The sequence below is a fragment of the Nothoprocta perdicaria genome, unplaced genomic scaffold (assembly GCF_003342845.1).
Source record: "Nothoprocta perdicaria isolate Ctin4 unplaced genomic scaffold, notPer1 scaffold_69, whole genome shotgun sequence".
Lineage (NCBI taxonomy): Eukaryota > Metazoa > Chordata > Aves > Tinamiformes > Tinamidae > Nothoprocta > Nothoprocta perdicaria.
Genome location: NW_020455965.1, coordinates 1700679 through 1713681, shown reverse-complemented (window position 1 = coordinate 1713681; position 13003 = coordinate 1700679). Strand labels below are relative to the sequence as shown.

Sequence of the window (13003 nt, the reverse complement as noted above, 5' to 3'; positions counted from 1 at the left end):
CATTAAATCATACACTGAAAATACATGTTTTACTTAAGTTCATACAAGTCAATTAAAAACATTTGTTTAGTTGCAAATGATAACATTTTTAGGATTCCATGTAAAAATAAAATCAGGAAAAAAGACTAGGAGGCATTTTCTAGATCTTATTTTAAAATCAGTACTAGCTTTTCTAATCACAGGCATGCAGAAATCAGGAAGAATTTGTAAACACTGCTTCTGTCATTCACTTGAGCTTACAAAATGTGTATGAAAGTAACAGTTTCTTATTGGTTTATAAATTTTCATCCACTCGTATGCTCTAAACAAAGTCATGTAGATAACTGTAATCTATACAACTCTACAAACCACACTGATAAAAGTAATCAATTGTCTGTACACAAAGGAACACAACCGCTTTGGTCTGAATAATCTGCTCAGGACAAAGTTTCTGCCTCGCATTATTTGTTCTCTCACTCTGTGATCCTGAGGCAGTCTTAGAACCAGAAGAGTTTTTCATTTATAATAGTACATCCATAAAAAGTCGATATATAAGCATCCGAAATCAAGCATCTAGGAAAAGAATTATGTCTTTTTATTACCAATAAACATGCTCATTAACTTTACATATTCTGAGAGTATCAAGCACTGCTCTGTACTCAACTTTAAAACTACATAAAATCATGACCTTTTTGATTTGTTATGCTCCATTAAGACTTTTGCCTTGCATTTGCTGCAGAAATGTTTTCCACTTCAAAAGAACCAAAGAAAAACCACCAGTGCAATAAAATTTAACAGAATGTCTCATAAATCAGCTCAACTCTATGTAAAAAACTTTTGGCAACCTCAAAACTCTGACTGAAACCAAAGCCTTTAGAGACTGTGGCTGTTGCACAGATCTGTGGAAGTGTGGGAACTTCATTTCCAGCTCTTGCTCCCATTTTACAGAGAATTTGGTGCTCTCAGAGCAGATATATCATTTTCTATGAGCACTGAGAACATTTTGTTACGGTTATGTGGTCTGTTTAGAATATCTTCAGCTCTTGATTTATTCCAAAATGTTGCAGTCTTTGGAAAAAATATCTAGTGTGATCCAGTGATTTCACAAACACAGCACACTCACCCTATCAGCTTTCCTTTTACAGGCTGTGAAAAATATGGCCAAGAAAGTCATCATGAGAAATGAATGCTAGCCTTGTATCACCTCATCTACTGGGAACTGTTCGATTCCACATAGAGTCAAGTGACACGGAATGATTTTAGCATATTGGATATCAAAGTTTCCCTTGAATTTACAAGGTGGCATCAGAGAAGACTATGGCCTACATTGCTTTTTCATCTCACACTGGACAGTCAGAGACAAAAAGATCTGAAGCAAGAGCTACCTTTTTCTGTAGTTATAGTGTGTTGTGCAAATCTGTTTCCTTCACCTACCTTCCTTCCTTCCACCGACCTTGGAGGTAAAGACTTGCAGAGGAGAGTTAGAAGTTTGCAAAGAAAAATGATTACTCACCCCTCTAGTTCACTGAGTCCCAGCCATCTGACAGAAGGGTTTTTGGTGGTTACACGGAAAGGGTTTTGCCCTGGCTGCTTAACCTTCCACTGCCTTGCTGTGTGGCAGCTGCATTCCTCACCTCCTGTCCGTGTGCTGGGAGACAGCAACCCTTGGGAGAGGTCCCAGCACTACCCTACCCACACCATTAGTTTGGCCGCTCAGGAGAAATGGTTTTTAGCAGCAATGCTACAGTGACATGTCTTCATCAGATCTCCCTAATATTTACACATTCATTGGGATTTGATATCAGTGCTAAGCAGGAAAAGAAAGTGAATCCCTCATTAATAAGCAATATGACTAATGATGCATCAGAATGAGTAGCCATTATTCCACTTAAATCTAAATTAAAAGTCATGGTATTTACATTGTCAATTCACTCACAAAATGAAATCTCTTACTACCTTACCCAGTTCTCATTACTGAGATGTAAGTGGATCTCAAATTGCTTTTTAGTCAGAACACCATTTAAAAGTACAATCACTGATCATCTCTGTTCATTATCATTGTGGAAGATTATCTCAATTAATGGGCAACATATCTTTAATATATTACCCTTCAGGTAAAATTACTTCAAATTTCTGGAGTTTCCAGGAATTTATCAGCAAAATAATTTCCTCTTGAATTAAACCTCTCCATAGGAGAGCTTTAACTGAACATTTATTGGGAATGTTTTCTAAGGTGAAGTGCAGAGATGGGAAGGGAAGGGAAGGGAAGGGAAGGGAAGGGAAGGGAAGGGAAGGGAAGGGAAGGGAGCAAGTTTTGCCTACTTGTATTAGGGAGAAAAGAATGGAACCAACAAATCAGACACCAAGAAAAACAGTCTGTAAACCTGATTTTCTGTTTTCTAGACATGGAATTTAACTATGTAAATAGAAATTTAACTATGAACATGAGTGGACACTGAGAAATATTTTCCACAAAAATTATATATTTTTTAAATACTTTATATACAAATTAAGATTTTGGTACCTAACAAGTTCTAAAATTGAATAAATATAAATACAAAAAAAAAAAAAAAAAAAAAAAAGAAAAGCCAAGCATAAAACAGCAGACACTTGTTTCTATCAAAGCTTTCTACTCCGCTGGCAGGCAAAAGGAATGGTGGCCTCTGACTTTTTGACCTGATGTGCTGAGTGATTCAATTTGGAAATAACACAAATAACACAGGAAGATGGATGGTGTTTATGGTATTTTAAGGTCAAGGTACTACAAAGAAACATTTATTTTCCTTTCTGTTTCTCTCTAGTAAAGCCCAATCAGTGCTATGGCCATGCTGAAGCAACTGTGAAGATAAAGTGCTGAAAACTTACAGACAACTTAGATAAATTATCTTTTCTATTACAGCTTGGTGCTACTTCTGCGGGAAGGAAGAAAAAAGACGACAGGGATTTAATTCTTAAACACTTTGATGAAACAAAATGCAGCATTCTTAACAGAAGCTAAACACAGAAAGACAGAAATGTACTTGACAGATATTTGCCAGCATTTATGAAAGAGATTAGCAAAACTCTAGAACAACTTCAATTAGCATTGTGTTCTGAAGTAACGGGGGAAAATTAAAAAGTGATACTGCAGCTTCCAGAAACTAATGAATTAGCATTCAAAACAGGGTTATATAAGTAGCCTTTAACTGAAAACACGATTTTCTCCTCTGACATAAGCTGCAACAGCTAAACTCTGTACAGAGATTAAAAATAATTAATCACAAATGATCAGTTTGACTCTGTGCCCTATGGAAATATCAGAGCCTTTGCTGCGAGTAGCAGCTTTGCTTTTCCCCCTTAACTGCCGTGTCCCCACGCAGCCACTGAGGTGTCCAGGCACCTCAGGGGTATCCAGTCACTGCAGGGGGGGAACCAGAGGGATCTGGGAACCCCACAGAGCCACATCCCGCCAAAGCCCCACGGGACAGTCCAGGTGACACCGGAGCACTACACGGGAGCACCCGAGCTGCTCCTCCTGCCACCTTGGAATCACAGAATCATAGAATGGTAGAATGCTTAAGGCTGGAAGGGACCTCCAGAGGTGACCTAGTCTGAGACTAGATGAGACTTTGCAAAAGACTTCAATTTTGGAGGTTTTATTCACACCCATTGAAAAGATTTTCTTTGCACAAATGAGCCACACGAACGCTCAGCCCTTAGAGAAACAGGCCGTTGCCATTTCAGCATCTGCTGTCTTGTCTACAAAACACAGGATTTCCTTTAGCGGTGATTTAAAGACCAGAAGTATTGAAACTGGTCCCAACAACAGAGCATTGGCATCCCACACCGACAATATAAGCCCAAAGGAAACTTTTATGATCTCATACTCTCTGTATGAAAAAAATCATTCTCACTGAATATTCTAGTTTCACACCCTAAATCTCAGATATCAGATCAAAAACTCTGTTGAGACCTGGGCTTTAGGTTATATGTTTTTGTAGGGAGAACAAAGAAGAGGTTTTGATTTTCATATACACTAGATCAGGCTTTCTTCACCTTTATGGACTGCTGTACTGTCCCTTACTTTAAGTAGTTCACTGTCACTGCAGTAAAAATATTTAAACCTACTGGGAATATTTTTTTTTCCACTCTAATTGTCCTAGTAATTGAAACTGCCTCAATTTTGACACTCAACAAGCCATTGTTTGCAACTGAGTAATTAAACGGTTTAACCTGAAAACATTTACTGAACATGCTGGTCCTGCAGAGATTTAGCTAAAAGTACCAACTTCTTTTGCAGGCAATTAGTTTTGATTTGAAAACTCAGATTTTACTAACAAATGTCTTCTACACAAGTACAGAATGGAAATCAAATGTAATTAGAGGCATATTTAATATATTCGGATGATTAAAAAATGTAAATAGCCATCATTAGCATGTGAAAGAACAAGCAATCAGAGCCCCAAACAACCAGCACCAGTATTAAAAGGCAGCCCCTAGACCCAAAAGCTGTTTGTGGATGCATTTGCACTCTCTACCTTACTGAAATTTCATGGCAAGCTGTTGCAGGCATGCAGCTAGAAGGAACAGAAGAACATTATACAATTGGAAATGTAATGGATAAATGATATTTCACCATCTTGGATACATTTCATCTTTGCTACAGATGATCAAAATAAGCTGGTCTGGCATGCAGCATTGGACAAGATAATGTTAATATTAACATTTGAACTTCTTTGTCCTGTGTTAATGAACGACTGCAGAACCTGTTGCTATCTGCATTAACATTAACACCTTACTGCCCTAATTTTGCTCATATTGACCCAAGATACAGCTGACTAAACTGAATCACCTTACTCTCATTCATAACCATTGGTATTTTAGGACAGCCTCCAAAATCAGTGGCACTATCGGACTATACCAGCCTGTAAGAATATTCTAGCCCAAGATTGCCCCAGTAATACCAGCACAGTGACTGTTCATTTGCTGAGGTAAATCAGAGCATCACAGCAGAAATGTATCTTAAATAGCATGAATGGGATGCTCACTACGCCAGTAAAAGACTTGGGAATTGAACATACTATTGCTGCCTCTCATGCATGGCTATGAATAGAAGATAGGGCGTGATATTTTGTGCTACACTTCCAAGAGACTCAGCACAGAATACACAACCCCAACGAAGGACTGAGTGGCCTCAGCTGGTCCTGTAACACTAACAGGTAATTGTATCTGTGCTAAAATTGGGACTCTCGTGGATTCATTGCACAAATACAATACAATGAGTCTCCCTTCCTCAGCTCTAGTACAGGCACAGCTGCAACAGACCCAGGCTTCTCTTTACACCTTGCTGCAGAACCTGCTTCTCAATACTAAGAGCCCTTTCAGGTGACCTTACATCCAGGTGAACATTCCCTACCACAGGACCTGGTGCAAGGATTCCAGCTTTATCTCACTGAGCAGTACCTTAGGGTCGCAGGCACTGGCAAATTAGTTAGCTTCATCATGTGAAGCTAACTAATAATTGAATTAAGGCTCAGTAGTTAATACTACAAGACATTTTCAAGCAAAAATCAGCTCAGCAAAGTATACATCTGGCTTTAAGTATATGTGAAGAGTCCCATTAGCTTCAATAGGATTTATCAGCCATGCTGAAAATTACACGCATGAGAATGCAGTAAAAATCAGTATTTTACTCTCAAGGAACCCCACAAATGACAAAAAAAAGTTAAGGGATGTATCAAAACTATTTAATATCTTCCATTCCATGCAATAATACTAACATGCTGTAAGGGGAGATATCAAATTGCTTTACATAGGTTCTTATCCCTGATGTACCACAAAGAAACTGCTGATGTGCAGATGGACAGAGATCACTCCCTAGGCTTTGGCAAAAGCCTAAGGCAAACCAAGGTCTACACCTGATCTCCTAGTTCCTTCTCCGCTCTTCAACCAGCATGTCACAAGTCCTACCTTTTTTTCTTTGTTGTTAGAGGCTCAGTGGGGTATAGGCAATAACAGCAGTGCAAGTTTCAAATTCCTCCATTCTCTGCAGCAACAGAGATAGAGAGCTCTAATTCAGTGCTATTAACATCCAGGAATGAATGTTTTTTCTACCTCATGTTTTAGACCAGCAGAGAAGGATCAGCCTTATAACTCATGGGACACTGAGATAATCAGCTCAAACCAAATTGCAGCGTATAATTATAATCATGCAACTGGCAATCTTTGCTCAGGAGATAATACGGGATGGAGCAGCTGAGATCTAGACATCACAGTCTCTAACCCAAACAGAATTTCAGCTCATAGTTAACAAAGCCAAAAAGAGCTGTACCCACTCACATTCAGTATAGCCTGCATCTGGTAGCTTCTGTGCCATGAGCTGGAGTGTCAGACTGATGGGAGCCCATCCTTGGCTCATTAATCAGCATTCAAATCAGTCTCTTCATTAGCAATGCCAATAGAGAAGCTAAGGAATGCTGCCCCAATTCCACGAGACAAGTAGATGTGGACGTAGCATTAAGCACATGAATAGACTTATTGGAACATGCCCTGGAGTCACCTCTCCCTGTTTTCGTCTTTCAACAGTATTCCAGCCAAGGGGGCCAAATGGGACCCTCACATCCATGAGCATGAACTCAACCACAGCAACGCAGCAAGGCTCTCCTCAGATCACTCTCCATGTCCTGTAGAGGGGGAGAGCTAGGAATAAAGAAGACAAAGGTCTGAATCTCTTTGTCGTAAGTTAGAGAAGGTCCCCATGGGCTTTCAGCAACACTGGGACCAAGCTGCACGTTGATGGCCTTTTCACTCTTCTTCTGAACAATGTGCATTGCAGACTGGAAACTCAGGCCCTGGAGATCCAGAGGATCACTCTAAATGTACTGGTGAACTGAGACTTGAATAGGAAGGGAGAATCAGTTGGCGCCAAACTGATTTTTATGAACTGTTTTGAATCTTCTTTAAAAGTTTCCTACATGGATTTAGATGTACAATTTTGGCTTCATGATAAGCAAGACAAAGCTTAAAATTTTGTTGCAAACATAGTCTTGTCTAAAGCCTTTGTTTTCCAAAAGCCAGGAAAAATCAACAACTTTCCACACTTCCAAAGACTGTCATCAGATAACAGACACTGATTTTTTCTTGAGGTAGTCCTGGATTTGAAGTTACTGCAAAAGTCTACTTTAAGTCTCTCTAGCTATTGCTTGCTTTCTTTATGAATACATTTCTCACTCCTTTTTAGATAAGTTGATCACTGAGAATCTGAATACTTCGAACTTGTCTACATATTATACAGACATTAAATATTGTCACTTCATAGCTTGATGTTACTGTAATTAACAGCTTTTTTAACCTGTCCTCATAAACAGAAAAAAGTGCCTTCTATTGAAATTATTACGAAGTTGGTTAAGCACAGGATATGACTAATCCTGCATTTCACAGCCAGAGGTTAAACTGAGCCTCATTAAGCCCAATGTTCCTGCTCTCCCACAACAGAAATAAATGGGGCGCAAAGATCTTGTGTATACTTGTGTGTATTTATCTGTGTCTCCTGCTCACGCTCTTTCACACAGCAGTTTTATAAGGACTCAAGTTAAGCTGCAAGAGATCACATCATTATTTCAAATATATAAGATTCAATAAACAGTGCTTTTATTTGCCTTCCAGATTCAAAGCTTTTTGAATCATATTCCAAGTTTCTGTAATAACAAAATTTATGTGTATCCGGTGACAGCTCGTAAAATCCCTTGATGCCGTAGGTTACAATCACAGAAACACACAAGACAGATGATAAGCCTTCACTAAAAGTTACAAAAGTTCATTTCTTTCACTGGTTCTGTTTTTCAGAAGTACCCCCATATGTGAATGGAAGACAAGTGTGTACAAAATACTTATTTGCACAGGTACCAGTCCAAGATCCTGATGTCCAAAGTTAACAGAATGAATTCTATTGCCTTAAATGATCTGAAAGTATTTTGGATGAAAAGTCTGCAATATCTCTGAAATGTTCTTATAAAACTGTACACCTCCGATTTGGAGAAAAAAATTAAACATTGTACCCAATAAATTCATATTGTTTATTTATATCTCAAATCAAGTTAGTAACTTGATAGCTAATTGGTCATATCAGTCAGCCTGGGCTTTGTAATTCATAACAAAAGGGGAAGAAACAAAATACACTCACAGGCAGATTGCTTTTCTGTGCTGCCTTCCCCTACAACAGCTGAGAAAGCTGCATTTGAGGGGAACCTGTCAAATTTGCTTGCATTTATGCAGCTAAATAATGCAGTGCAATTATTAGCAGCCTGAGCTGAATTTTGGAGTGTGCAATAGAGAAGGTCCCATGAAAATGTGGTTCAGCATCGGTTATACTCCAGAATTCATGGAATTTTGTAGAAAGTCGCACTGACTTCAAGTTAATCTTTTGCTGAGGCCTCAAATATGCATCTTCTTTTTGCTTAATTGAAGTTGATGGGTAGCTCAACATTTAAAAGATGTATAACAACAATGTAGCATCTTAGGGCATGTCCTCTTTGGTATTTTGAATTTAACTGGAGATGCAATACACTGGAAACCCTTCTTGCCAAAGTCACTCTATATTTCAAAAATCCTCTACTTCCCTCATGAGGCATTAAATTAAAGCAATTATATTTATTCTCCTCACACTCAAACAATATGTAGACTTTGGGGAAATAAGACAAGTTTGTAATTTTGTTCCACTTGTGGTGTACACATGCAACACTCTTGGCACAAGTAATGGCCCCACAACAACTATCGAGCTGCAATTCAAGGGCCCAAAAGCCAAGACCTGATATCAACTCTGAGAGCTGAGAGGCAAATGCCAAGCAGGAACTCCTAATGGCTGACTTGGCACAAAAGTGATTATTATTAAAATAATAGAAGAAATTGCCCTGCAACTGTCTCACAGCCAGGAAGCCCATTGTGTGCAATTATTTTTCTCTTCTAGCCCCCTTTTTTCCAGGAAAGATCAAACTCCTTGCTAAATTGCATTTACATCTTTGTTTATCACAACACTAAAGATTACAAGGCACTCTTAAATCCAGCTGTCCTTTTTTTTCCTCATTTTTAGAACACTATGCTACCAAATGTCTGCTGAGTACCTGCCAAAAACACGTTCGTGAAAGCAACTTATCAGTCTGTCGATCATCTCAACAAGAATCCAGGCGGAATCCAGGTGAGCTAAAAACCTCAGCTCTGTCCTAACAGTAGCTTTTACAAGTATTATTTCTTATTATTCTTCTATTTGTACAGCTTTGGCTTTACTGCAAGGGCTTTTAGTTCCGACTTTGCATGCCAATAAGAAGCATGGTTTCCAAGTTTTTTGTTGTTTTTTTGCTTTTTAAGGAGAAGATCTTCCAGGGGTACTCGAAATCCCAATTGCCCAGCAGGCAGATGCTGAAGTGCTGCAAAGTGCTAGTAACTCTGAAACATATTTGGTGATTTAATTAAATACTCAAATGTTCCTGATACCTCCCAAGGGCTGTCCTTTCCCTAGAGAAGAATTCTTCATCTTTCAGCTCTCCACAAGGGGCACTGAAAAATTCCCCTAAAAGATACTGTTATTTCATTGTCCAACTTCCTGTCAGCTCAGAGTCTCGCTGCCTGTTTGACACATCTGCTCTGCTCAAATCTGTGCTTTTTGACACAAAGGTTTGCTACGTGCTCTGGGCATCTATGAGCAGCAGAAATCCTCTGGTGTATCTGCTCTAAAGGGAAAAAATAGATTAGGCTTTGCAGAGACTTCAAATCAAAAGAAGTCTGGACAGTCAGTCTATGATACCTAGCACTTTAATATGAGAAGGGAGAACAAGGTGCTGAGTCTATGAGGCCTTTAAGCTTCAGCTTTTATTGAAATGTGTCTAATGATTGCCATTAGGCATAAAGAGTGGAAAATGTAAAATACTGTGAACAATGACCAAAAGTTTTTCACTATGATTATCTCTAAAATGTACGCATTAGTAATAAACCTAACCAGAAATTACTTTGGAAACTGATGAACACATGGGTTTCTCTAATCTTGAGAGAAAGGGATGTTATTAAGTGTTCATTTATAGTTAAAGAGGTAGTATGAGACAGCTTAAAGGGTCTACTTTTTATTTAGACGCTTTCAGCTCAGAGGAAAAGCAAGCAAATGCTGCCTCCCATCCCAGGTGTTATATCCCAATAATATAGACAGTTCCCCTGTCTAGTTATCTCACTGCAAAATAAAAGGTTAACCAGGTTCCCAGTGCATTTCCCACAATGATATAGAGAAAAAAGATCATCTCTTCCACATGATGTGGGGTGGATTAAATCAATGCACACAGTATAATTTAGTGTACTTGTTCTCCAGAGAACTTAAGACTATAAGTGATGCCTGTAAAGCCCTCCAAAGCCAACACCCAGCATTCCTTAGAGGTTGCATTAGCATTCTCTAGACCTCGATTAAAACTTCAGAAAATGAAGTTGTCAATTAAGCCTACACACCAGAACATATTTGGATTTCTCCTCTCCTGTGGCAGGAATTTGGAAGCCAACTAAGGATTTCCACCTTACCACATAAAAAACAGGCAGCTATTGAGAGGCTATGAGAATTCAGGTTACTGACACCCTCAGAAACTCAGTCTGTGCCTCCGCTTCCTTGCTTGTGTGCTCTTAAGAGGACCAAAGCCAATTACACTTGTGAGAGGCTGTCAACGCTGTCAGCCCCAGGACACTGAAGTCCCACCTGCACCCGTGGAGTCTTTGCCCCATGAGGTTATGCCACAGCAGCCTACTAGCACACATGAGCAGGCACTGATGGACATTATTCGATAGCAGCAATTGCTTGGAGCATCTCTCTAAAACAATATAAACTAGGGCAACAAAAGCTGTGTTTTGTCAGAATTGTTACCAGGGATTTTGCCAGCACAGCGATGTCAGCCAAGAGCATGACTTTCTAGACAACACTGCTATGCCAGCAAAACATCAGAGTGCAAACCTGAGTTGAAGGAAGGTATAAAATTGCGGTAGTTTCTCCTCAGAAGAGAGGATGCAAACAGCAGTGATTATTGACGGATTAGGAAAAAACAAAGGGGCTTACTTCCCAAGTGGAAATATATGGTTTCCACACTAATTGCTTGCCTTACAACATCTCCAAATCTAATGCTGGAAAAAAGATCCCAATTCTGGTGAGTGGAGACTATGCCAGGGTGGATGCACGGAAAGAAAGAAATGACCCTAAAAGGGAAAAGAGAGTAAAACCAAAAAACTCACGTACAGATAACATAAATAACATCCATTTCTCCATTTGATTTCATCCCACTTTAAAGTGTGGCTCATGAGATGGTAGCTCTTGATCCCACAAGGAAAATCTCTTTCCATTAATCTGTTCAAATGAGTCATCAGGAAGAGAGAAGCGTGAATCACGGCCCGCTCGCCCTGCTGGCAGCCCCAGCACGGCTGGCACGCTCCTGCCTCTCCCACCGAGCCTTTGTTTTATCGTGCTCGAGGGAAAAGGAGATGCCAGGATGCACATTTAGGGGGGCACATTTAGGAGCCTCGCACTAACTTGTGTCTGGAGGTGACACAAGGGCACTCATCACGCCTCCGCACAGCCTCACATCCCAGACACACAGAGCTAAGGGAACAAACCTTGCTCAGGATGCACCAGCTAGCAAGGAGGCTTTATGTCCCTGGCCACTGTAATATAACTCCTCCTACAAAGCTTGCAATATCATTTGCAGCTCCAGACTTCTCAGGTTTCCCTGGATGAAGCGCTTTTTCAGCTCCATGTTTAACGCTTGGAAAGCAGCCAGGAAGACTTCCATAACCACTACTGATTTGTTAATCCTTTAATGCACAGGCACTGTTTGTTACTTAGGACGTCAGGTTTCATCACTCCTCAGCATGGTGGTGATAGAACTTCTTGACACGAGGCTGCAAATATTATTGCAATGTCAATACTCCCAGGGAGAAAGCCAAGCTGAGTTAAAATGTGACTTTGGTGTTGACAAGCAAGTTTGGCATAGTGGAGTGCACATTGCCAGGATTACCTGCAAACTTTAAAACAGCAGGAAGTTTGCCAGGATCCTTCCTGACTAGCATCTCATCCAGAGGTATGCACGGTAAGAGCTTTCCAACCAAAAGAAAGCAAGAAAGAATCCAGTAAGCGGATTATACTTTTTCAAGAAAATACTAGGAACAATGTGTACACAGGCATCAGTGTCTGTTCATATAAAGACTGTCTTCATCTTCCATTCTCCTTTTGCTATAGTTTGCAGACTCTAGTAGAAAATGGGGGGAAAAGTGGTGAGTTTCTTACTGAGCATTAAAAGAGAAACATTAAGAAAAGCAAGTTTGTAGGATCACAGATCAGGAAAAGATGCAGGTCGGCATTTGTAGCACCAAGAGAGTGGCAGCTGCAGCCTTTCTTGTGTTACCCTAAGGAGAGCTAAAGTGCCTCTGGTAAGAAAGACAGATTTCATGAGTGCAGTCTAAAATAGGTTGGATCCTGGTATTTTTGGAGGGCTATTAAGACATCACATAGGGATGGTGCACAGAATGTCAGAGTCTGCCTGGAGTCAGTGGCTCGTGGTGCTAAGGAGGTTGCTGACCCCTTCCAGAGCACAGAGGGTTTTAGGATCACTTCCCTCTTTGCTAGATGAGAACTTCTGTAGTAGCACAGGCGGAAAGCTGGGGATAACTGAAGACAATCTGTGAGCTCCGAGGAAAACGCACAGCCTTCTGGCCCACAACGAAACGTGGGCAGAAGGTCCAACAGGCCGGGCTGCTTTGGCACCAAGGAGCCCAAATCCTGAGCAGGTGATTTGAGAGCAGCCTCTTCATGGTGGCAAAGTGACTGCATCAGGAACAGTTCCCTCTCTTCCACCTGCAGCCAGGAAACTCTACAGCTAAGAGCTTTACTTCCCCACCTTTACCAGCCAGCAAGTCACTAGTGTTTTGAACTCGAACACGGTAGAAGGAAGGACAGAGCCGTGGGCTGCTGCCTCACATGAGGCTTATGCACATCAAGGCCTCATGCTCAGGCCTGGGCCTAGTCTCAGCC

The 13003-nt window shown here is 40.4% G+C and overlaps 1 protein-coding gene across 2 annotated transcripts in view; it reads right to left on the bottom strand.

Moving 5' to 3' along the window:
• CCDC85C (coiled-coil domain containing 85C) overlaps positions 1–13003 on the bottom strand; it is a 107639-nt gene that overhangs the window by 27303 nt on the left and 67333 nt on the right. The gene's annotated exons all lie outside the window — the stretch shown is intronic.